The 24,917-nt window shown below is 38.0% G+C and overlaps 1 protein-coding gene across 4 annotated transcripts in view; it reads left to right on the top strand.

Annotated features, from left to right (window-relative positions):
• Positions 1-24,917, top strand: part of LOC149214593 (phytyl ester synthase 1, chloroplastic-like) — a 536,108-nt gene that overhangs the window by 6,002 nt on the left and 505,189 nt on the right. The gene's annotated exons all lie outside the window — the stretch shown is intronic.

The following is a 24,917-nucleotide window of genomic DNA, read 5'->3' as shown; positions in this document are numbered from 1 at the left end:
TGTGCAGAGGAGAAGAGGAGGAATTTGACATTTTTAGAGATGGCTACAGGTGGGCAGGACCCATGGAAGAGCAACAGATTAGATCCAGTTGTTGTAGATTTCTCACATTGATCAGTGTCCTTGCTACGGGAGCCCAATAGAATCAGTGGCAGGAGGATCACAGTGTCAGCAGATGCAGCTATTCATTCAAATGAAAGTTGCATAGCTAGTTGCAGTCAAGAAGACAGTTGTAGAACTAGTTGCAGTGACACAGGCAGTGTGAATTTCCGAGTTGCATTATGCAAGTGCAGTTCCAGCCAGGAGATTCCTAGCGCAGAACTTTGCAGTCTAGTTTCTAGTGTAGGAGGACTGTGAGTTGCCAGGAGGGAGTAAAGAGATTTCCCATAGGGAGATCGAGACATAGAGGAACTCTAGTTTCAAAGGGAGAAACCCTCTCGAAGCTAGTACTTCTGGATCTGGGGAGATCAGACTCATTATTGCAGTAGTTGCAACAACAGTGCAGAATCATCAACAAAGTAGTAGCAACCACAGTGAGTATATTATATTTCACCATGATCACTGAGTTACCTCCAGGGGTGAGGTGGGGTGATTTGGAGTTGTAGCTCCAGAGAGCTACAGGATGGGCAGGATTCTTGAGGAGGTCCACCTCATGAATCAATACCTTGCTACGGGAGCCCATAGCATGCAATAGTAGGATGGATCAGTGGCAGTTTGTGCAGTCAGGTGCTAGAGTGACAGATGTAGTAGCTAGTAGCAGTTAGATACTAGACAGCAGAATGCAGAGTTAGCAACAGTGCATTTGGCACAGAGCAGAGTCAGCAGCAGCGTAGAGACTTCAGCGACAATGCAAAGTCTAGTAGCAGTCAGGACTCGAGTGATAGATGCATCATACTGACCGCAATTGGTTCAGTATTTTGGATGCTTTTCCGTTGCAGTTGGAAAAGGTTGCAGTGCAGATGCAGTGATGGCAACAGTTCAACGGGGCCAACAGTAGCATGGATGCAACAACCAAAGTTGCGTAGTAGTTGATGGGTAGCAGAGGCAGACATCAACAGCAAGCAGGAGATGGTGCAGAGACAGAGTGATGCTTTAGTGGGTTGCAACACTAGAGCACAATCCTCGCTAAGAGGGAGTGTTGATTTTTGTAGCATCGAATGTGCTCTAGCCTCAAGATTTTACAGAGAGGCTAAGACACATGCATTCTCCAAGACCCAAAAATCGTTTAGGAAAATTCCACCTAGAGATGGTTTAATTAAAATAATTAATCATTTTTAATGTATTCCTAAGTCTAAACTTAGGAAATGTGATTAAGTAAAGGGTATTAATTAAATCTAGTTTGAATCCATATGTCTCAAACTTTTCTTTTATCATCCATCACATTCCTTTGTCCATATCACTTATTATGACAATGTTGACATCTTTATCAGGTAGGTTTCCATCAAGGAAAACACATTAGCCATAATGCCAACAATCTCCCCCTTTGGACTTGATGACATCCACTTTGGTGTTTGGTCGCCACTTGCAAACACACCTGCAAATACTAAGACTTCTTACCAAGCTTCTACAAGCATTCTTCTCCAAACACCAAGCTTCTCTCCCCCTTTGACATCAAGGGAAAGGGCTGACCAATGTTGAATGTAGGCTTCTCTCCCCCTTTGTAGAGAATATCACTGTAGGTCTGATCTGTTGAATATGAAAACTACATACTGACCATGCTCCCCCTGAGCATATGCTGGAACCTATAAAGATATACAATAAAAGCACAAGACTATATGTCTCAACCAAATAATACCTTTCCTATCACCAATGACTCATAATTACATCAATCACCCAACACAGTCGGGTTACATAGTTGACCCAACTCTATATCAATGTCCCAACATAATGGGATTACATACATGAATGAATTGACCCCAGTAGCCCATGATAGAAGTTTACAATGATTTACAACATGGGCCTTTGCATGAACTTTTACATCAAGGGACATACAAGATATATATAACCAAAACCAAGACCTTCAATGAGGTTGTAAGATCATGATATTCATCAACAACCACCATATACCATATAGGAACCTGCAACATGAATATTTGATAGCAACATCATAGAAGTAACATGAACATCCTCCTCATAAAGAATGTCAATAGATAAACTTTATCATATGCGTTATTGATAACTAGTGACAGATCAACAACATATAAATTTCCATCAGTAACAATAGAAATATCCAGCCATGAGAAAATATTTGCAACAAGACATGCTTATGAAACCATAATGCCAAAAAGGGAATTTAGGGTTATAATAGTTGCTCCTCTAAACCAACAAACTGCAACAAACCAATATCAGAAACCAAAGACCAAACATGAAATGGTGAATGCATATAGGAGGTTCCCCCTGAATCTGAGCCATTTTATCAATCACTGAGATTTATACGCGTCTGTCTAACTCAAAAACCGCGTGCATATGCGACTGTCCTTCACATCATCTGTGTACAAAAAGTAAACTGTAGTAATTTATAGTCACAGCTCCCCCTGAACATGACATACCTGTCAGAATAATTAGCAGAGTGATGAAGCAAGAATCATTCCTAATTTTTGTCTGAGATATTCAAAGGAATCATGTGGAAGTGGATTTGTAAATATATCTGCAACTTATCCCTTTGAAGGAACATACTCCAGTTTGATCTTTTGTTCAAGCACCTATTCTCTTAGAAAATGATATTTGATTGGGATGTGCTTGGTTTTTTAGTGCATGATAGGATTCTTAGAGATACTTATGGCACTAGTATTATCACAGAGAATAGGTACTAGTTGAGGACAAGTGACTTGAATGTCTTGCAATGTTTGGATCATCCATAGAAGTTGAGTACAACAAGATGCAACAACAACATATTCTACCTCAACAGTAGATAAAGTGATGGAGCTTTTTTTCTTATTGAACCATGAAATCAAGCGGGGTCCCAAATAAAATGCTCCTCCACTAGTACTTTTGCGGTCATCAATATTACCTACCCAATTTGCGTTTGTGTAAGCATGAAGTGTAAAATCTGCATTTTTTGGGTACCATAGACCAAGATCTTGAGTTCCTTGTAGGTACTTGAATATTCTCTTAACAACTTGGAGATGAGTTTCCTTAGGATTTTCTTAAAATCGTGTAGCGATTCCAACTGCATGCATAATGTCTGGTCTTTAACCTATAAGGTAGAGAAAGTTGCCAATCATAGATTTGTATTCTAGTTGATTGACTGAAGGAGAATCATCATTTTGACTAAGATTGGATCCGTTACCATTGGTGTGCATACTGGCTTGCAGTCCTCCATCCCATATTTTTTCAAAATTTGTTTGAGGTACTTCGTTTGAGAAAGAACTATACCATTCTCAGTTTGTTGAACTTGAAGACCAAGAAAGTATGTTAGTTCACCAAGTAGAGACATTTCAAATTCTTGTTGCATAACTGAAGCAAATCCTTGACTCATAGACTCTACATTGCTTCCAAATATGATGTCAAGAGTTTTTGATATATAGCTTGCTATCTACAGACCCCTTTTTGAACCCTTGTTGCTGAAGGTACTGTCAAGATGATAATACCATGCACGAGGAGCTTGTTTTAATCCATACAATTCCTTATTAAGTTTGCACACAATATTTTTATCATTGCCAAGAATGAACCCTTCAAGTTGTTCTATATAGACCTCTTCTTCTAGATCCCCATTTAAGAATGCAGATTTAACATCCATTTGATATACTTTAAAGTTATGAAAACTTGAAAATGCAAGAAACATTCTTATGGCTTCAAGTCTAGATACAGGTGCAAATGTTCCTTCGAAGTCTTTCCCTTCTTGTTGAGCATAGCCTTTGCATATAAGTCTTTCTTTGTTTCAAATTACTTCTCCATTTTCATTCAGTTTGTTTTTGAACACCCATTTTGTCCCAATAATATTTTTATCATGAGGCCTTGGTACTAATTCCCATGTATGGTTCTTTTCTATTTGATCAAGTTCTTCATGCATTTCCTTAACCCAACATTCATCTTTTCTTGCTTGATTCACATTTTGAGGTTCAATTGTGGATAGTAAGGCTAAGTAACTAGAAGTTCCAACAAGAGTTCTTCTAGTTTGTATTCCTGCTTCCTTTTCACCTATAATTTGAGATTTAAGATGATTTTTCTGAACATACCTTGAAGGAGTCTTTTTTGATGTATCTGTATCTTCATTTCCTTCTTCTGATGCTTCTCTATTTCTTTCTCCGACAACCTTTTGGCTTGTAGTAGGGAGAGGTTTGTTATTTGTTGGTTCTTCTCTTTTGATCCCCATGGATGCTTCGTCAATTACAACACCTATGCTGTAACGACCCAGCTAAATTGATCCATTATATAAAGTTTTAAACCTTATAATAAAACAAATGTGATGAAATTTAAACAATAAATGTGTTAAGTCTTATAAATACAATTTAAATTTATAAATATATATAAGTTAAATTTTATAAAATATATAATTAAACTTTATAATATATATATATATTAAATTTACAAAATACATAATTGAACTTTATAAATTTTATATACTATATAATGGAACTTTATAATATATATATAATCCAAATGTTATAAGATATATATAAGCTAAACTTATGAATATACATATGCAGCGTAAAACACAACCTATGCTAGCGTACCTAAAAGAATCATTAAAGGATCCATTAATAAGGGGCGCGTCCAACCAACTGAGAATTTATAGCAGAGCGCCCTTTTGCCAGGAAAAGATCTGAAGGTTAAATTGCATGGAGGGCGTGTCAAGTCGCGGGAAGGCGGTGGCTGCAGGTAGGAAGGCGGCCACCGCCAGGCCCATGGATAAAAACCGGCAGCCTGGATCGAGAGAAGGGGAAAAAAACCAGAGAGGGGCAGAGAGAACCGGAAGCAGAATTTCACCAGGAGAAAACCAGGAGAAGATAATTATCTATTGGAAGAGCTTTAAGCCGTCTGAGGTTCTGGGCACGGACGGACAGAGAGCTTCTGTTGAGCAGCTTTCTGGATTGAGCAGCTAGGTTTGCTCAGTCTGGTTGGGTGGTATTGGTCTCCCGGAGATTGGATCAAAATAGACACGGCATCACCAGCAGCAGAATCACCAGATCAGTAGCAGAATCAGCAGCAGTTAAGGTAAGTACAAATTAATTCTTCAGGCTTCTGTATTTCAGATTTTAGTTACTGTGTGTGAATGGTTATTACATATGCATTCAACAATCCTTTGAAGCATTTTATTATAGCATTTATATACCTTTCTTATAGAAGAGTATCCAAGAAGGATTCCTTCATCAACTCTAGATTCAAATTTTCCAAGATTATCATCATTTTTCTTTATGTAACATTTGCTTCCAAAAATTCTAAAGTGTTTGACAGTTGCAGGCTTACCATACCATAGTTCATATGGAGTTTTATCACTGTTTACTTGAACATGAGCTTTGTTAATAATATTCATGGTTGTATGTGCTACTTCCCCCAAGAACGTATGCGGTGTTCCTAACTCATAAAGCATGGCACATGCCATTTGTTGGATTGTTTTGTTCATTATTTCTGCTACTCCATTTTGTTGAGGAGTCTTAGCTATAGAAAATTGTCTTTTGATGGCATGTTGTTCATAGAAATGGAAAAATTCATCTGATATAAACTCTCCTCCTCTATCATATCTAAGGCATTTCATTTTCAAATCTAACTCATTTTCATAGAAGCTTGGTGTTTGGAGAAGAATGGTAAGAAATCTTGGTAGTTGTAGGTGGTGACCAAACACCAAAGTGGTTGCCATCAAGTCCAAAGGGGGAGATTGTTGGCATAATGGCTAATGTGTTGTCATTGATGGCGACGTACTTGATAAATATGTCAACATTGTGATAATAGGATGGTTATGCAGAATGATAGAGATGCTACAAGTGATATGGACAAAGGAATGTTAGTTCAGAGACAAAACAATGATAAAAGAAAAGTTTGAGATAGTATATGTGGGTCCCGAAAAGAAAGGTCACGTACATATGTAGGTATTGTGAAGAAAAGTCACGTACAAAATCCGCACCATGGTAATATGGATACCAGGGGTATTTACCATGGTATTGGCCCATAGTAATGGGTGCGACTATTGAGAAATCTAGAGGGAAATGAGTACATTGATTTCTCTTTACTTGATAATTGCTTGTGATGTTTTTTACTTATTATCTTTGTTACTTATTATTATGTGTGTGTATCATCATACAACTACCAAAACAAGAAGAATAAGAACACAAAATATAGGTTGCAAGCTAGGGCCAAAACCTCTCCACTTGAGAGGAAAACCCGCAAATCTCTTCTCTTCCTTATAGATTCTTCAATTGACAAATTCCAAGACCTTAAGACTGAACCCAATACCCTCCAAGAACAAGACCAACCTCTCCGGATGATGTGTTAACCTTGATCCAATCAAACTCAGTCATATCTCTTCTAGTAGCACTTCTTCGACCTCCAGCTACAGAATTTCGGCCTCCACTACAAATCTCAAAATTTCAACCCCCCCAGCAGTTGCTGCTGCCACACATGTGAGCTTCGATATACCTTTTGATCCTTCCTTTGACCTTCACTTGCCTTTCCCTAACTTCTGGAGCTTGAGGATGACCCTTGGTGACCTTTTCTTGACCTTCTTGTCTTCTTTTCTCCAAGATTGAAATTAAAAACCCTAGATCTGTTGTTAAAACCCTAGTCCTCAGCATGTGTGAGAGAGAAATAGCCCAAACAAAATTCTCCTTCGTCCTCTTCCTTCTTCACTACCTTCTTTTTACTCCGTTTTCACTAGAATGAGTGATGGATGAATGTGTCTCAAGGAGGTAGAGTTTACTCCTATATATAGCCTCTTCAAGGTGGATGTGGCTCTTCCTTTTAGCTCGACTTGCCAGCTGCCTGGCCGAATTGGTCTTGGAGGGTATTTTGACTCTTTAAATGACAAAAATAATTTTCTTTACTAGTTACAATGTGCCTGAAGGAGTCTTCAACTTATGAAAATGACTCTTTTGACTTCTTGACCTAAGACAAACCCTAGAAGCACTCAATGGGTGCTTGACTTATAAAATAAAATACCTTGAGCATGAAACCCATCCTCCAAAATAAATAATAATATTTTTTCTTTCATTTTACAATATACAAGAAACAAAAGTACATTTCGTATTTATGAAGACCGAACCTAGTTACACATTTTTCAACAGTGACAACGGTTATTTGATCCCGTAAAAGAATACCAACGACATTACTAAGGGATTGAACTAAGGTATTGACTAAGGCTAAAGCTATATAAAGAGATGGAGATCAAGGTGTTGGGTGTACAAGTATTGGGTTGTCTATGAATGATTTGATCTGAATCAGGGGTGCACCAGGGAACAAGGAGAAGACTTAGATCTGAAAGATCTGAAATATGTTGACTTATGTGCTTGATTGAGTTACTGCAAATGTCTAAGTAGCTAATATTGATGAAATTGTGATACTGTGATCTAAATGATTTATTCAGAAGTTTGTAGTATTGAAAGTAAAGGTTGTGAAAAGTGAAATATGTTTGCAACGAAAGTTTTTTAGATTTGTACGCAGGTATGTTTGGGCATAGTTGCATACACACGCGAATCCATCTCTGTAGGGTCGTGTATATATTTTGTGAGATAATTTTCAGTATGTTCAGATTTGTACGTGGGTGTTGTGCATAGTAAGCGCGTACATATGCCAATATTCCTTGTGGAAGTCGCATACACCAACTAGGGTTTGATCTGATGATTGATGTTTATAGTTGATGTTGTCTAGTTTACTCGCTATTGTCTGTCGATGATGTATCTATCATGATGATCTATGTTTGACTGTGAAAATTGAAGTGACTTGGTTGAATTGATCAGTTTTAATGATACATAAATTTGACTGGGTATATGATCTATGGTCTGTAGTTGGTTAAAAAATATTTGATTTGTTCAGTAATCTGTAACTTGTGAAATGGTCTTGTATGGTTCCTCAGTGTTCAATAGTATGAGATCTGTCCGCAGGTGTTATATAGACAAGGCACGTATATACGCGAGTCTTATTTAGTACAGTCTCGTACATAATTTGATGTTTGTTATTTCTTCAACAAGAGTATTTTCCTTACAGATATCCTTTTCTTCTAGAGCATCAATAAAAACATCATCAAATTTATCTACACATTTTTTGTCAAATGCCATAAGAAATTGACAATCTTGATCAGATTCAACATCCTCATTATTGGTAGAATATTCACTATATTCGTGAGTATAAAAACTTTTCTTGTTATCAAACCATCCTTTAACGTTCCCTCTTAAAGAATTCTTCGCTTTCTCATGATTTTATTTATAAGGACATTTAGAAGCACAGTGACCAACCCTTCTGTTAGAGTCGGTCTAGTAGCCCTCCATCAGCGATCAAAGCTCTTTGCATTTGCATAAGTAGGTGTCTCATCAGTGTCTTGCATACCATTAGGCATGCCATAACCCTGATGGAGGAGTTGGTGTCTTTATTCCCCTCTTGGCACTGCTGGATCAAGTTGTTTTAGTCATTAAACTTTTTCAAGGTTATTTGTCTTGTCTTGAGGTCAAAATTTCTAGGTCTAGGGTTTAGGTCAAATTTATCTTCAAGGTCATGTCTCTGAAGGTCAATAAGTGCCCAGCAAGCCAGAGGGATGATTTTCAAAATGTTTCTTTAAAAGATTTCATCTTGTACAATTAATTTTTACTTTGGATTTAAGAACCCTGTTTTTAAAGCCAAGGTCATTTCTCAAAATTTTGTAAAAATTGTAAAAATTCAAAAATTCTTTGAAAGGCAACACGCAACCCTGGTCCCCTTTGCCAAGACTCTTCAGAAGCTATCCCTGCAAAAATTATTAAGGAAAAACATCAATTCAACCAATTTCAGGACAAAAGGAAACCAAAAAGTCAGCAGCATTCAAAGTTTAAAAGTGTCATGAAAAACATTAGAAAGAGGGTTTTGACATGAAATTAATTCAAACAAGGCTATACAAGCCCTAATCTCCCTCCATCAAGCCTCATTGTGCATTCAAGTGATAGAGCAATTGTTTCCAAGAGAGTTTGAGCGAATTGTGTGAGTTGGGAAAGCGCGCGACCCGTTGAACCAGGCGCGCGACCCGTCAGAGGCGCGCAACCCGTCAGGCAAATTGCTTAGGATTTCAGCCTACAGCTCAGCAAAACGCAGTTTTGACTATGTTTGACTTTTTGGAGTTGATTTTTATCCTCCTTGTTGTAAATGATGTAATTTTATGACACTTATGTATCTCTTCTAGAAGATTCATTCATGAGATAGGTGAAAATTAAATGAATGAATTGGTTTCCTAGCTTATAGAGGCAAGTTGTTTTGACTGCCTAGTTTTCAGTGCTTAGTTTAGAATTGGTTGAAACAGCTCCTAGGATAGTGAGCTCGACCCCTAGAGGCAGGGAAAGATGTTAGATGATCTATATTATGTACACTCTTGCTCATTTTCATGGTTGGACTTTTGAGGGAGAAGCTCTTATTGTATTATTCACTGTATCTCTGCAATTTTTGGCAAATGAAGACCAGGGTTTTGCAGTCCTTTTTGGGATTTTTGTGGTCACATGTATTGATGGTGTGTTTCTCTTTGTACTTGTAAGTGTTTTATGTGAATCATTTCCTTACTTTTCCTTCTGCAAATTAGGCAAATGAAGTGTTAAAGTAGAATTCATGACTATCATGCTCTGCTTTTAAGTTTGCTTAATATCAATGTTTTCAACTGTTTAAGGGGAATTCAAGGTTATTGCTTGCTCTCCTTAACTCCTCACTAGTCATTCTCATCCATCCATCTCTATCAAAGGCATCAATACTGTTTCCTACCTTGCCCCAAAGAACTCCCTGCGAAAACTGTGTCCAATCCCCGCACCCGAAATTGCCATTCCCCAATTTTCCACCAAAACTTTAAAAATCCCAAATTTAAACCTCTTGATCAGTTTACTAGCCTAAAATCAATGTTTTCCTATTGGTCATCTCTCCCATTGAAGATCTTTACTGAGATAGACCGGAGAGAGCCCTCTCCTGCCCCGTAGGGCTAGCTACGAGGCTAAGTGGTTTGATGTTGCCTTGAAGTTTACCTTTCTCAGCCTGAGGTGAAATTCCAAGCGCTAACATATTGGCGACCATACTGGGGAGAACAAATTGCTTGTTGATTGATGTGTTGGTTTCATAAGTCTTAGACGGAGCCTGAAGTTATGCCAGGTAGCCTTCGAAACGCTTTTGCTTTGCATTAGCGGAAGTAGATAAACGTTGCTTCAGTCAATCTCCGTGAGCTTGTGAATACAACACTTCATTTGCATTTCACCCCAGTACATGTATCAAGTTCAGATCTGATTGTTGATGGTGGACAACGATCAGACACTTGAAAGGCTGAAATCATTCACCCGGTGACTCTAAATCAGTTTCGAGATCAGATCCAAAGACTCCACTGGAGGATGATCCCGACCAACAGAAACATGAAAGGACAACATGGGCAGATCAGGTATTCAAGTTGGAATTTCATCCAAGACATTTTGTTCTTTGTCATAAATTATTTCTTCTCTTTTCCCGAGAATGTCAAAACTTCTTTGCAAGGTATATTATGCTTGAGAAAAGATCCTCGACCTGCAGTTGATTCTTTCCCTTTGAAGATTGTGAATACCAAAGATTTTTATACCGTTGAGCTTGATCAAGACCTTTCTTCTAAATCTTATGATGACCATCTTCAAATTGATGAGTCTCAAGAGACCAAAACTAATTCTATACCTGCTGTACATACCCCTACACCTTGTAAAATTCCAGATTGGTATAAACCTCTTGTTTTACCTTCTGTTCTCCGTGCTTTCCCCAAAAACTATGATCTATACTTGCCGAGGTTTGATGGTGAAAGTAAGAATGTCAATGCTGAGCAACATGTGCAGAATTTTGAGAATTTTCTAGATCTTTTTGAAGTTGATGAAGAAGATGTCAGTATAAGGCTTTTTGCTCTTTCTTTGCAAGCCAAAGTGAAGAGTTGGTTTAAAACCCTGCCTGATGCAAGCATTTCAGATTTCCAGCAGTTTGTCAAAGTTTTTCTCGACAGGTGGATGATCGGGCAGAACCTTTTCTTGATTGTAAAAGAGTATAACCAGCTGAAAAGATTGCCAGGGGAGACAGTACAATAGTTTTCAGCCAGATTTAACCAAGTTTATTATTCGATGCCAGCTGATATAAGGCCTACTCCTAGATCTGCTCTCTTGCACTATCCGGGTGCCTTTGACCCGGAGATGGAGTTTCAGCTGAGAGAAAGGGATATTGCAATACTTCACGAGATGCAAAACAGTGCAGTAAATGTAGAGGCTCATCTGCTGATCCGAAGGGCAAGGTTGAAAGAAGAAGAGATGAAAAACATAGATCCGGCCGAATCGACATCTCTAGAGGTGAAGCTTGACATTTTGGTAAGTGCAGTGGAAAAGATGATGGAGAAGGTCACCGCAAGAAATGCTTATGATGCTCAAGCTCATGGCTCGCTGATTGAAGAAGAACAAGTTGCTGATCCAAAACATTTTGTTTCTGATCCTAGTTGTCATAGATCCGATAATGATTGTTTTGTAGATCATCTTGGAGAAGAGAGATCTGTTGATATGACATGTATGCTTGATGATGTGTTTTATACTGATGATTTGCCTCAGTTTGATCAGTATGATGATGATTATGTTCTCCAAAAAGAAACTAATCTTACAGACAAATCAGCAGCTAGTTTGTGGGAGGAGGAAGAAGTTCACTTACAACAGCTCGAGTACAATGATCAAATGATGCATAACAGCTATGACAATGATGAGGAAAGTGCATCAAAGTTTGAAGTAAGTGAATGGTCTTTGCCTTTTTGTTTTGATTCGTTTCATTTCATCAGAGATAACTACCATGCAATCAGAAATCAAATGTCAACAAGTCTTGATTTGAATCATATAAAGAGCAATGAGAACCTTGTTCAAGACTTCTCATATTCAGATTTGCAACCCCCGAAAGCCATTGATTATCAAATTGCAGATGAAGACTTGGAAGTGCACACGCATGATTTAATGATTCAAGGTGACTCCGTACCATTTTGTTTTGAATCATTTCAGTTTTTTAAGGGTAGATTGCATAGTAAATCTTCAAATGAACAGCCTATAACAAATCAGCAATCTCTCAGTGTTAATGTTGAGGATAAGACAGATAACAAAATTCTTGAGCAGCCTGTAGCATCAGATTTGCAGCCACCAAATGAAATTGAAGGGCAGATTACAGATGAAGTTGCGGAAGATGAAATACATGATTTGATGATGCAGGAAGATTCTATACCCTTTTGTTTCGAAGCATTTCAGTTTATAAGGCAAAATCTTCATAAAATCTCTCAAGAAAAAGATGAACAACTAGAAGGATGTCATGCATTTTCAATGGATACATTACAACAGTCTTTTCAAGTTTTTCATGATCCAATAGCTGATGTTTTGAATGAGGTTTGCAGTCAAAGTCTTTTTCCATTGAGTACAGGTGAGCTTGAAACATGTGCTGATATGAATTTGATCCGGCAGCCAGTTTCTTTCTCATTTTCAGCAGAGGTCTCGTCACAAGGCTCAGGTCAAAGTTTGCATTCATGGTATGAGGAAACGAGAAGTAATCCATTAGATGAGCTAAGTTCCAGTGTGCATGAATTTCAAGATCCTTATGCAGTGTTTTTGGAGGTGGATAGTGAATCCATATCATTCAACGGATCTGTTTCTAAGTTGTCATGGGAGTTGCCTTTCAGTAGTTCTCTTTTGTTGTTCATAAATGAGCACTTGCGGAGAATTCGAACGACAGATGGGATACTTACTTGGTTGCACTGGTTGTTTCATTTCACTTGATCAGGTGATGAATGAAACTGTTAGAGTAGGTTTTAATGAATAAGCTCCACTTTGAGCATCATTTCCAGTTTGTCGGTTGTGTTTAAATATTGAGTCAGTTTTTAGTTGAGTGAGAGTCAATTTGTGTTGTCAAGTCATCGTTTTTCAGTCATGCATTTCAGCTTGAGTTTTTGACTCCATTGCCCAATGAATGAAAGCACTGGTCTGCTCTCTCAGAGGTTTGAGGTTCTTGGCACCTCCAAGGAGTTACCATCCCCATTGGAGCCAATGTTAGAGTCGGTCTAGTAGCCCTCCATCAGCGATCAAAGCTCTTTGCATTTGCATAAGTAGGTGTCTCATCAGTGTCTTGCATTCCATTAGGCATGCCATAACCCTGATGGAGGAGCTGGTGTCTTTATTCCCCTCTTGGCACTGCTGGATCAAGTTGTTTTAGTCATTAAACTTTTTCAAGGTTATTTGTCTTGTCTTGAGGTCAAAATTTCTAGGTCTAGGGTTTAGGTCAAATTTATCTTCAAGGTCATGTCTCTGAAGGTCAATAAGTGCCCAGCGAGCCAGAGGGATGATTTTCAAAATGTTTCTTTAAAAGATTTCATCTTGTACAGTTAATTTTTACCTTGGATTTAAGAACCTTGTTTTTAAAGCCAAGGTCATTTCTCAAAATTTTGTAAAAATTCAAAAATTCTTTGAAAGGCAACACGCAACCTTGGTCCCCTTTACCAAGACTCTTCAGAAGCTATCCCTGCAAAAATTATTAAGGAAAAACATCAATTCAACCAATTTCAGGACAAAAGGAAACCAAAAAGTCAGCAGCATTCAAAGTTTAAAAAGTGTCATGAAAAACATTAGAAAGAGGGTTTTGACATGAAATTAATTCAAACAAGGCTATAAAAGCCCTAATCTCCCTCCATCAAGCCTCATTGTGCATTCAAGTGATAGAGAAATTGTTTCCAAGAGAGTTTGAGCGAATTGTGTGAGTTGGGAAAGCGCGCGACCCGTTGAACCAGGCGCGCGACCCGTCAGAGGCGCGCGACCCGTCAGGCAAATTGCTCAGGATTTCAGCCTACAGCTCAGCAAAACGCAGTTTTGACTATGTTTGACTTTTTGGAGTTGATTTTTATCCTCCTTGTTGTAAATGATGTAATTTTATGACACTTTTACACTTATGTATCTCTTCTAGAAGATTCATTCATGAGATAGGTGAAAATTAAATGAATGAATTGGTTTCCTAGCTTATAGAGGCAAGTTGTTTTGACTGCCTAGTTTTCAGTGCTTAGTTTAGAATTGGTTGAAACAGCTCCTAGGATAGTGAGCTCGACCCCTAGAGGCAGGGAAAGATGTTAGATGATCTATATTATGTACACTCTTGCTCATTTTCATGGTTGGACTTTTGAGGGAGAAGCTCTTATTGTATTATTCACTGTATCTCTGCAATTTTTGGCAAAGGAAGACCAGGGTTTTGCAGTCCTTTTTGGGATTCTTGTGGTCACATGTATTGATGGTGTGTTTCTCTTTGTACTTGTAAGTGTGTTATGTGAATAATTTCCTTACTTTTCCTTCTGCAAATTAGGCAAATGAAGTGTTAAAGTAGAATTCATGACTGTCATGCTCTGCTTTTAAGTTTGCTTAATATCAATGTTTTCAACTGTTTAAGGGGAATTCAAGGTTATTGCTTGCTCTCCTTAACTCCTCACTAGTCATTCTCATCCATCCATCTCTATCAAAGGCATCAATACTGTTTCCTACCTTGCCCCAAAGAACTCCCTGCGAAAACTGTGTCCAATCCCCGCACCCGAAATTTCCATTCCCCAATTTTCCACCAAAACTTTAAAAATCCCAAATTTAAACCTCTTGATTAGTTTACTAGCCTAAAATCAGTGTTTTCCTATTGGTCATCTCGCCCATTGAAGATCTTTACTGAGATAGACTGGAGAGAGCCCTCTCCTGCCCCGTAGGGCTAGCTACGAGGCTAAGTGGTTTGATGTTGCCTTGAAGTTTACCTTTCTCAGCCTGAGGTGAAATTCCAAGCGCTAACACCTTCCACATGAAAAACATTTGAAAGGAAGCTTATCTCTAAACTTGCTAGTTCCTACTTGAAGTTTCTTCTTAAAATTCACTTCTTCTTCATTTAAAATGTAACATGTTTCCTTAAGCTCTTCCTTTTCCTTCCTTTTGTATGTAGCTTTGAATGCTCCTTCGCTGATATTTGATGCATCCCCTTTTCTCATTTCATAAGTTGTTAAAATCCCATGGAGTTGTTCAATAGTGAGATTCTTCAAATCTTGCATTTCTTCAATGGAAGAGACTTTGGAATCGAACTTTGGGGTTAGAGATCTTAGAATTTTCTCAACAATAATTGAATCTTTTACTTCATCACAATTTTTCATTGATTTAATGATCTTATCTACCCTAAGGAAAAAACTTGCAATACTTTCATCATTATGCATCCATAGAGTCTCATATTGAATTCTAAACGTTTGAAGTTTAGCACTCTTTACCTTAGTGTCACATTCATAGCATAATCTTGTCCCGTATAGCTTTTGCGATATTCAATTGCATAACCTTCACAAATTCTGATTATGCCAAGCTTCCTAAGAGAACATTGATTACTTTTGCATTGGTCTCATACTATTTCTTCCTTGCATCATATGTGGGAATGGAGGATGGATATTGATATCCTCCTTCAACGATTGCCTATACATTAGCTCCAAGAGACTGCAAATATGCTCTCATTCTCACTTTCCAAAATACCAAGTTAGTTTTGTTGTCGAATAGAGTGTCTAAGCACAACGACAACGCTTAGACCGGGGCCTGTTACCTTGATCTCCGATATCTCCATTTAAGCCGTCTCCCTAGGCTAAGGGGGGTAGACCCTATGGGATAAAAGCAGACCAACTGGAAATCAGCTGGCTTGGGAGACACAACGAGGGAAACAATCACTTGATTGATTTTAAAACTTGATTAGATCTTTAAATGTTTTGTACCAGTGCCTTTGCTAGATGAAGTGGAAATCGAATAATTGATTCACTGCTTAGGAAATATAAATACAAACAAATCTTTCAACAATTGTTTGAATATATTCTAGCATACGATGAGCATTAAAACATTCAATCAACCACGATCAATTTTAATAACCTAGCAAAGCTCTAGCAATCAAATTTTCAAAAGATAGAATACTTTAAATGACCACAAAATGCTAACCAGTTCATAAAATGAATCACCACTTTCAGATAGCTAATCTTCAGATAAAATCTAAGCACATTTAGCTATGGTAAAATGATAAATACTAATACCACAAAAATACATCAAAAGGAATTTTCAAATTTTAATTACTCTTTTTTCAATTTTTTTTTAAATTTTTAAATATTTTTATTTTTATTATTTAAAATAAAAAGAAACAAAACTAAACCTAACTATATGAAGCAAAAATATATGCTAACTTAACAAATTGAATGTAATCTAACTTCTAAACTAACCAATATACATAAACTGGACTCAAATGTAAATGAAGAAAAACCCTAAACTAACCCGCACACATAAGAAATGAAACACAAAAAAGAAGATCAAACGGTGTATATCGTATTGGTTCTGCAGGTTTGTGACGGCGGGAGGAACAACACGATGGAGGTGATTAAAGGCTGGCGTCGAGCGCTTGAGGAAGATGGGCGCAGGAATCCGCTTGTTGATCACTGAGGGATATGCATGGATCAAAGAACGTAGAAATGGCAGCGGATTTGAAGTGAGGGAGATGGGTACGATGGAGGAACGTTGCAGGGTTTGCAGGTTTTAAGGGCAGCGGAGAGCAAGTATGGAAGTCACGTAGGATGAAGGTTGAGGGTTCAAGAGTTTTGTTGCAGGTGTGTGGAATGTGGAGGGGCTCGACGAATGGAGGATGCAGGCAGAGAGATAGCCGATGAGGGCAGCAATAAGAAGGGAGGTTTTGGATAGCAGCATTTGGAAATGCGTTTTGCTGCGTGTGCATACAGGTCTGAGGGATGGCAACAGGAATGGAAACTTAAGGCAACTGCGGGTTGATGAGGAGAGGGAAAGACCACATAACTGAAGGCGAGTTGAGGGAGCAGTGTGAGAATGGGGAGAGAAAACGCGTGGAGTGAGCTAAGGGTTTCGGAAGTGATTGCTGCGGATAGCTGAGAAGAAAAACACAGAGGGAGAAAATGCTGCTAGTGGGAGAAAACTACGTGGAGGTGAAGCGGCAATCCCACAACCTGTCTTAAAAAAAATTCGAAAATTTTCTATGAAATGAAACCCCAGGCAGCAGCAAACAAATGGCTTGGAAAACCTTGAACCTCTTCAGAAACCTTAAATTAGAGATTTTTAAATCAGCTACTTTAAACTAAAAACCCCACGAAATTTTTTAGATCTGAAACAAATGTCCCTGCAAGAGCTGATTCTGAGGCCAGATCTTACCCTCCAGGGCCTAGATCTGGCTTCAAACTAGGATCTCCTCTTCAGATCTGCGACTTGCAATGACAAAACAAACACCCAGAAACAATATATGCAAGGATCATACTAAAAACCCAAAAAACATCTAAATAATTGCAATATTCAAAGTTTGAAAGCTCTAAATAGCTAGATTTGTCAGTATGCCACAGAAATATTTTTAGAATTTTAAATTTAGTATGAGGTGCTTCAGAAAACCCTTCATGCATTCACCAGAAAAATTCTAATGATAAGCTCGGGATCAAAACCAACTGGGCTCTTCAGAAAATGCTTTTTCGGGAGTTGGCTGGTTCAGCCGAGAACTTCCCCAAACGCCCGATGATCTCGAAATCAAGATTTTCCTGCACAACTTAATTCAACCATTAACATAGAGGGAGAAAACGACAGAGAAATTCAGATCTAATGGAGATACCTACCATTATATTCAGAAATTAAGCCATCATTCAAACCCTAGTGATCAAACAAGATACCTGTGTTTAAATCAATCTTCAATAAGCTAACATCAATGGCTGAAAGTAAATCTATGCAAGAAAATAAAACATCTTACAACATTTTCCCGAAGAGTAACACCAGCAGAGATTAACCCCAAAGTCTTTCTTTATTTGCACATGAAAAATGATTACAAGAGAGCTTTCTTTAGCACACGACTTTGAGATCGAATAATCTCAAATGACAACTGACCTCCTATTTAAAGAAAAATTTCCCAACGGCTAGTTCGAGTGATCCTTGTCAAAGCGATCTCGACCATTGATGAGAATCAAAAAATCTTTTAATCTCATTCGTCAAAATTAAAATAATGAGGAAATTTGAAATTATCATTTAAATGCATTTTAATTAATTCAAAAGTTTAATTTTTGAATTAATTTCCTCAAAATTTTGACTTTGACTTAACCCAAGGGACCAAGGGCCTAAAATTTAGCAAAATAATCATTTAAGTTTAGTCCCTGGACCTCTTAAAATTTAATTTTTTAAAGGACCCTCGAATTTAGCCTTTGAAAAAAAATAAAATTACCTAGGACCTAGGACTTATGAGGGGATAAATTATTTTTCTAACCCTCAAGACGCTTTACATCATGATTTTTACAATTTTACAACTCAAGGGGGAAAACCCATTTGACATAGACCCTCACAGACTACCCAGTCTTGCGACACAAATATAATCCAGTAGATAAAGCAATTTGTAATAAAATAACCTAACCAAATAGTTAGGATTATTCCCAAATCACTTTTACATAGACTCGACTTAGCACACTAGGACTCCCCTAACATTCTAATGATAAAATCCATTCCGGCTTTGGGGTAAGGCTGAAGGAAAACTCTGCCGATCATAGATCGGTGAGACAAAAAACCTTACAGAATGTAAATCATCATCAGAAAATTAGGTTTACCTAGGCAAATACATACATGACACAGATCTGCTGAGATTATTTACACATTTACACATGCAGACTGGGTTTACAACATAACATGATCAAGCTGATGATGATAGTCGAATGGTATGGACACGTCGATCAAGGTACCTTGAGGACAAACTAGCGCAGTAGAGGCTAGGAGATTGAACTTTTCCTATGGCTACTTTGTCGGGAAAATGATGCCCTAGGTGACCCAACTTGGCTAGACCTAGAAGAGAAGGGGAAAGGTGATGAAAAATGGTTTTTTGAGTGACCACCTATTGGTAGACCAGTGCCTAATCCCTTGGGGGGAATCAAGTCTTGGAGAATAATGAGAAAGGACTTTGTTTTTCCAGTCAAGGAGGCCTCAAGGACTACTTCGCTTGCCCTTTAGGACAAGAAGTGACCTTGAAGCTTTATACTTCTCTTTGGAAAAAAAGATAGTTTATCAAGATAAATTCAATGGTAGAATTTTCCCTAGGAAATTCATTCAACATACATGGCCCATACATTGAGAGATGTTATATAGAAACAATAATTCCACAATTTCACAATTATACAATGCAACAATTAGCTTATTATAGTGAAAATCGCATTGAAATGCACATGACAAAGTAAAATAGGAATAACATTAAATTTGTGTACTTACATGTAAGAGAACATATCTAACCATCAATACATTTGCCAGTAAAGAAGCTCCAAGATAAGAAATTCCAATCCAAACATCAAAATTCATCCATGCTCCAATTCATCCTCCAAGAAAGAAATGCGAAATTCTCAAGAGAGATAAAATGATTGAATCCAATGTGATGATACAAATGAATTCATGTCTCTCCTATTTATACACTCATTGGGAGTTTGAATTACCTAATTTGAGCCTACATTAGCCCATCAATTAAAATAATGCACAAATAACTATCTATTGGTGACAAGCCGACCAAACTAGCTCATAAATAAAATAATAAGCCTCCCAAGAGGTTGAATAATTAATAATGCATGTCGTTGGGCTCTTTAAGAGGCCCGATGAAGTCCATAAGTGCCAAAATGATGAGTTGGACTTCCAAAAGTAATGGGCAAGGGGTTGGCCCCTTGTTCTCCACATAATAAACCTGCGGTGCTCCCAATGGCTGTGAGGGCACACAAGTAACCTCATGGGTCTCCAAGTAAGTCGAAGATGCCTATAGATCATCTGTAAGGGCTCAGATGATGGTGTAAATGATGCCACATCAACATACAAGTCCTGGATCATCTTCCAAGTGCATGGTACAAATGTGGAGCTGGTTGGGCAAAGGTGAACCAGGTGCATCTTCCTCGTCTAATAAGTGAATCTTGAGTAGTCTCTAAGATCCATCGAGTGTTTTTTACTGCTGTGGAGGCCCATGGTTCTCAACACACACCTTACATTTGCCAATGTAGCCCTCTGGAGGGTAAGGACACCATATAGGGAGACCAAAGCCAAGATGGAGACCACCTGCAATCCTGCATAAGTTCCAATGCGTCCCCTAGCTTTCCAGTACAACAAGTCATCAAGGAAATTGAGTAAAATATCTTACAAACCATGGACAACAGGTGGGGACTTCATAATGGCATGCCCTTCTGTAATGGGCTTTGGCATGTGCTAATGTCTCCAAGCTCCAAATGGGGTTAACCAGGTATCCTATTAGGTTGTTTCTACTTCTAACGGGTATAATATGTTCAAAGTACATCCTTAAAAGGTGGTGGCATGTGGTAAAAGGATGAATGGGCTTTGGCATGTGTTAATAGTTTTCTTATCATGGACACTTTTGGGCATGGATTAATGGGGGGATTTGGCTGAAATAATGGGCTAGGTATGTGCTCTTGTCCCCTAGACCCTTTTTGGATATTAACCTTGGATTCTAGTCCCATGGGATCTCTTTTACTGACCATTCGGCTTTAGGGATGGTATTTCATGGGAAACATTGATTTTGGTTGTGTGGTTCCACTCCCTCATCCACTTATATTTCCCACTTTCCACTCATTATAACCCCATCAAATGTTTCTCCCACCTAGGTCCACATCCCTCCATTGGGTCCACATAGGGTTAGCCTTCTCCCACCCCTTGCCCACACCTTAGGTCAGGCTTGGAATGATGCCCTAGAGGTCGATGCAACTGAAAAAAAAAGAAGTAAAAGCATAATTGGTCACATTCAACACGAAAATGTACCACCAAATGCAAAAGATGGATGAGACAAACACATTTACCACGTGTGCAAAAACGATGCATGAGCTCTACCCCATTCTCATGGCCATCACCTTGGTTCCTGTTGACCTTGCTGCATACACCTACCTATAGTTAGTGAGAAAAGCCTTTAACTCTACAAGGTGTGGTTGGTGGCAAGGAACCTAGAGAAGGGGTTGTCACCTATTCCCAACTCTCTTCGTTTAAGATATCTCCTAGGTTAGCTATGGGGGGTGGTCCCTAAAGGAAAACTAAGTTAAATATCTGAGTTTCTAGGAGATTTGTTAGAGTTAAATAGATTACTTCTTAAGATTTATAAGCAAAAAGTGATATGAGCAATAACCATCAATACATAAAATAAGCATAAAGCATATGAAAACTAGTGCCTTCAAAGTATTGCTCTTTAAAATGAAATTGCATTTGCTTAAATGAAGTGAAATTATTTCAAATGGAGAGCAAAAGTAATTCTAAAAAGTGAAACAAGAAAATTTTAGCACAGGATATTATAAATGCTTTTAAGATAAACAAATTTATGAGTCAAAGCATGTGAAGATATCTTTCCCAAAAAAGAAACAATTAGTAATCTACTTATGAGAATGTAAATGAGTTGATAGAAAAAACTCAAATGTTAGACGAAGATAACCACATGCAATTAAGTTTTCAACCCAAAATAAGAGTACTTGAAAGTGAAATCAATTATCCATGATCATCAAAATGACAACATGCAATGGAGTTACAAAGGCAAGCCAATTTCCAAGTACAAGAAAATTAAACTTGTTGCAAAATTAAGAGATTACAAAGCTTGCATCCAAAGTTCTTCTTGAAATAAAATTTGCATGTGAAACTTTAAATCATCAAGATAGCAAGAAATTTGAGAAATTTGCAAAGTAAATGTGATGAAATAGTACTCTTGGTTTATTTTATTAATTACCTCTAAAATAAGGTTACAATTGGACTTTAATCCTCAGACATCACCTTCGCCCAAAGATTTGGATCTCTCAGTGAGGAGTCCATAGAGGTAAAGGGTAGCTAAAATGTCTATTCAACCAACTTAAGTTGGAGGTAAATTTTAGTGATGCTTGGGACATGTAAGTAAATTAACTAGAGAATAAAAAATTAAACTTAAACTTGAAATGTACTTGCCTGACATGAAATAAAATGTTTTTTTATGGAGGAAAATTTGCTAAAATACTTGATGCATGTAAGATGTGTTTAATGGTGAAGCATAAGTAAACTTGGAACTATGTTCAAGCCAAATAAAATCAAGTTAAAAGTGCTTGCATGCAAAAAATATAAAATTGTTATGGACTTAAAACATGTAGTAAATCAAACTAAAAAACATGTAGAATGAGTGTGATGCATGGTTGTGTTAACTACCCAATTAAATGAGATGCATGCAAGTGAAATAAACCAGCAAAAATCAAACCACCCATCCTCTCCAAAAGGTGGAGAGATAGGGATACCAATGGGTAAAATCCACACTTCCAAAATCAGAAATTTTATTAATTGTTGCAAGAAGGAAAAGACCATGACGTCTTCTCTAAAACCCAAGGAAAGTCTTAACAGTTTAGCTTCAACCCATAGACCTTTCCTTGCTTAAAACTTCGGCAATTTTGAGGCCCAAAAAAGCTCAACAAAATTCAGATTTTAAAGAAGAAGAAGAGAGACTAAGCCTCTTCAATGCCCACGGCCGAGAGAGAGAGAGATGGCTAAAAGAACTTGGACTCCCTCAAGAAGAACATGACGTTGTCCAAGAAGAACTCGGCCTAAAGGTAGAAGCAGTATCTAAATTCAAGTCCCAAGGTCTTGCATGCAAACTTGTAAGTAGTTTTTTGAAGATGAATCCCGCAAGTAGCTGCAAGAGGACAAGTTAGAAATGGCTACAATGTGAAAATTCCGAAATTCGGAATCCTACTTCAACAACTGATAATATTTCTTCTATTTGTTAAATTGATTAAACATACTATTTGCAGTTTCCTATGACAAATATTGAAACATATACACTGCAGCCTTCACAAAACAAATACTGCAGAAAAATAAATGTTGGAAAATTAGAGAAATTCTAGCACACACATAAAGATATTAACACAGTTATTTTTGGACAATTGTCCTCGGGAAAACCCAATGCAGGAAAACGGTGCATCGGATGAGGTTTTCTTTATTAATTTTTCAACAGTAATTTAAGTACAAGAATTCAGACAACAAAACAAATGAAAAATACTAAGAGAAATTTAGTAACAAATTTCTCAGTCTCCACAGTGACTCCCTGACCTCGAGATGGGCCCTTTGCCCATACGCTGGTGTCTTTGCGTCACCCTCTGCGCAGTTCTCTAGTGGACTGCGTCTCTCCTCATGTTGTTTCTTCCTGAATTCGTCCTGCACTTCCCAGACCACTGCTGATACCCTCTCTCTCTCTCCTGCAACTCACCCTCTGGCTCTATCTCCTCTGCTGAACTTCAACCACTGAGAAAATCGATCTGCCTGGGAAACTGAGTAACTACACTAGTGTGTTCTCCATCTACCCATCGAATTCTTCTTATAATCTTCTGTTGGAGCACCAATGGCCAAGATTAAAACATAATCGATGGCCCAAATTATTTCCTTGTCAATCTGTGTGAGTTTATAGAACATTCACACCATGAATTAATTAATTTTGATTAATTAATCATATTTCTTTAAGTTTAGACTTAGGAAATATTAAAAACTGATTAATAAATCTAATTAAGTCGTCTTAAGGTGGAATTTTCATAAATGATTTCTGGATATTGGAGAATACATATATTCTAACCTCTCCACCAAATCTCGTGGCTAGAACACATCCGATACTACAAAAACTAACACTCTCTCTTAGCAAGGAAAGTGTTCTAGCATTGCAACTGCTATCACAACACACTGTCTCTGTGCCATCTCCTGTCATGTTGTTGATCTTGTTAGTGTCAGTCTTTCCAGCCTTCCTACAGTGATCAAATATGCTCTTACAAAGTGGTCTCAGAGTGTCAAGGTCAAATTTTGTCATTTCAGTGAGTCTTCAAGCAAAATTTGGTCACTAGGCATTAGGTCTAGGGTTTGCCCAAATGTCAGTCCATGTCATCATTCAGCTGAGCCTATCATCATTCAGAGGGTTTTCATTATCATGTCAGTGTCTAATGAGTCATTTTACACCTTATTCATGCTTCAGTTGTGCCTAGGCAAGCTCATTTCCCTCTCCTAGGGTTTTGAAGGCAATTTTTCTTGGATGGTTAAATCACCGGCAAAACTTGTTTCCTGATGTTCATACACCTTCCCCTATCCTTAAAATACCTTATCAAACACTTCCCATCCCTTAGATCCACCAAATTCCTCATTTTTGCGCAAACCCTAGTTTCTAGCTACAACTTGGCAATTTTCTAGGTTTGGCCTGTGTTTTGCCCTTTTGGACCTCTTCCCCTTGCTCAATCTCTGAGATTCCACTTTCCTCTGCTCCCTAACATCCCTCCCCACTCCCAAAAATTTCCCCAAGAATTTAGAATCCCCCTATCCCCTTCATTTCGCTCCATTTCGACAAAATCCCTTGTTTCACACATCGGGACAAGTTGCACTCAAATGATGTTTCAGAGCAATAAAAGATGAATTTTGGAAAAATGAGAGAGGTTTTTGTCCATAACATGCCAAAGAAGAAAAACCTCCTTCACTTTTTGCACAGGTGTCATGGTTTTAGAGAAATTCCAAAATTACAATCGCCGGATCCAAGGAGGTTGACCGAGGCCCAAAAACGGAGAAAGAAGCCAAATCCCCTCCATATCTTGGCTGAGGCTTCACTCAAAGATAATGGCACTCATTAGCCTAGCCACAGCTCAAATCCCAAAAAATTCTGAAAATTTTGGGTAATTTTGGCAATTTTTGGAAATTTACAGGTTTTGGCTCCTCAACGGGTCTCACCCCCGGTGAGACCCTTTGTCATGGCAGATCCTTTTTGCAAAAACTCAGCATTTCTAGATTTGT

The sequence above is a fragment of the Pinus tabuliformis genome, chromosome 1_1, assembly GCF_031772625.1.
Source record: "Pinus tabuliformis cultivar Carrire ecotype Pingquan chromosome 1_1, CPIR1, whole genome shotgun sequence".
NCBI classification, from domain to species: Eukaryota; Viridiplantae; Streptophyta; class Pinopsida; order Pinales; family Pinaceae; genus Pinus; species Pinus tabuliformis.
This window is presented reverse-complemented; position numbering and strand designations above follow the sequence as displayed.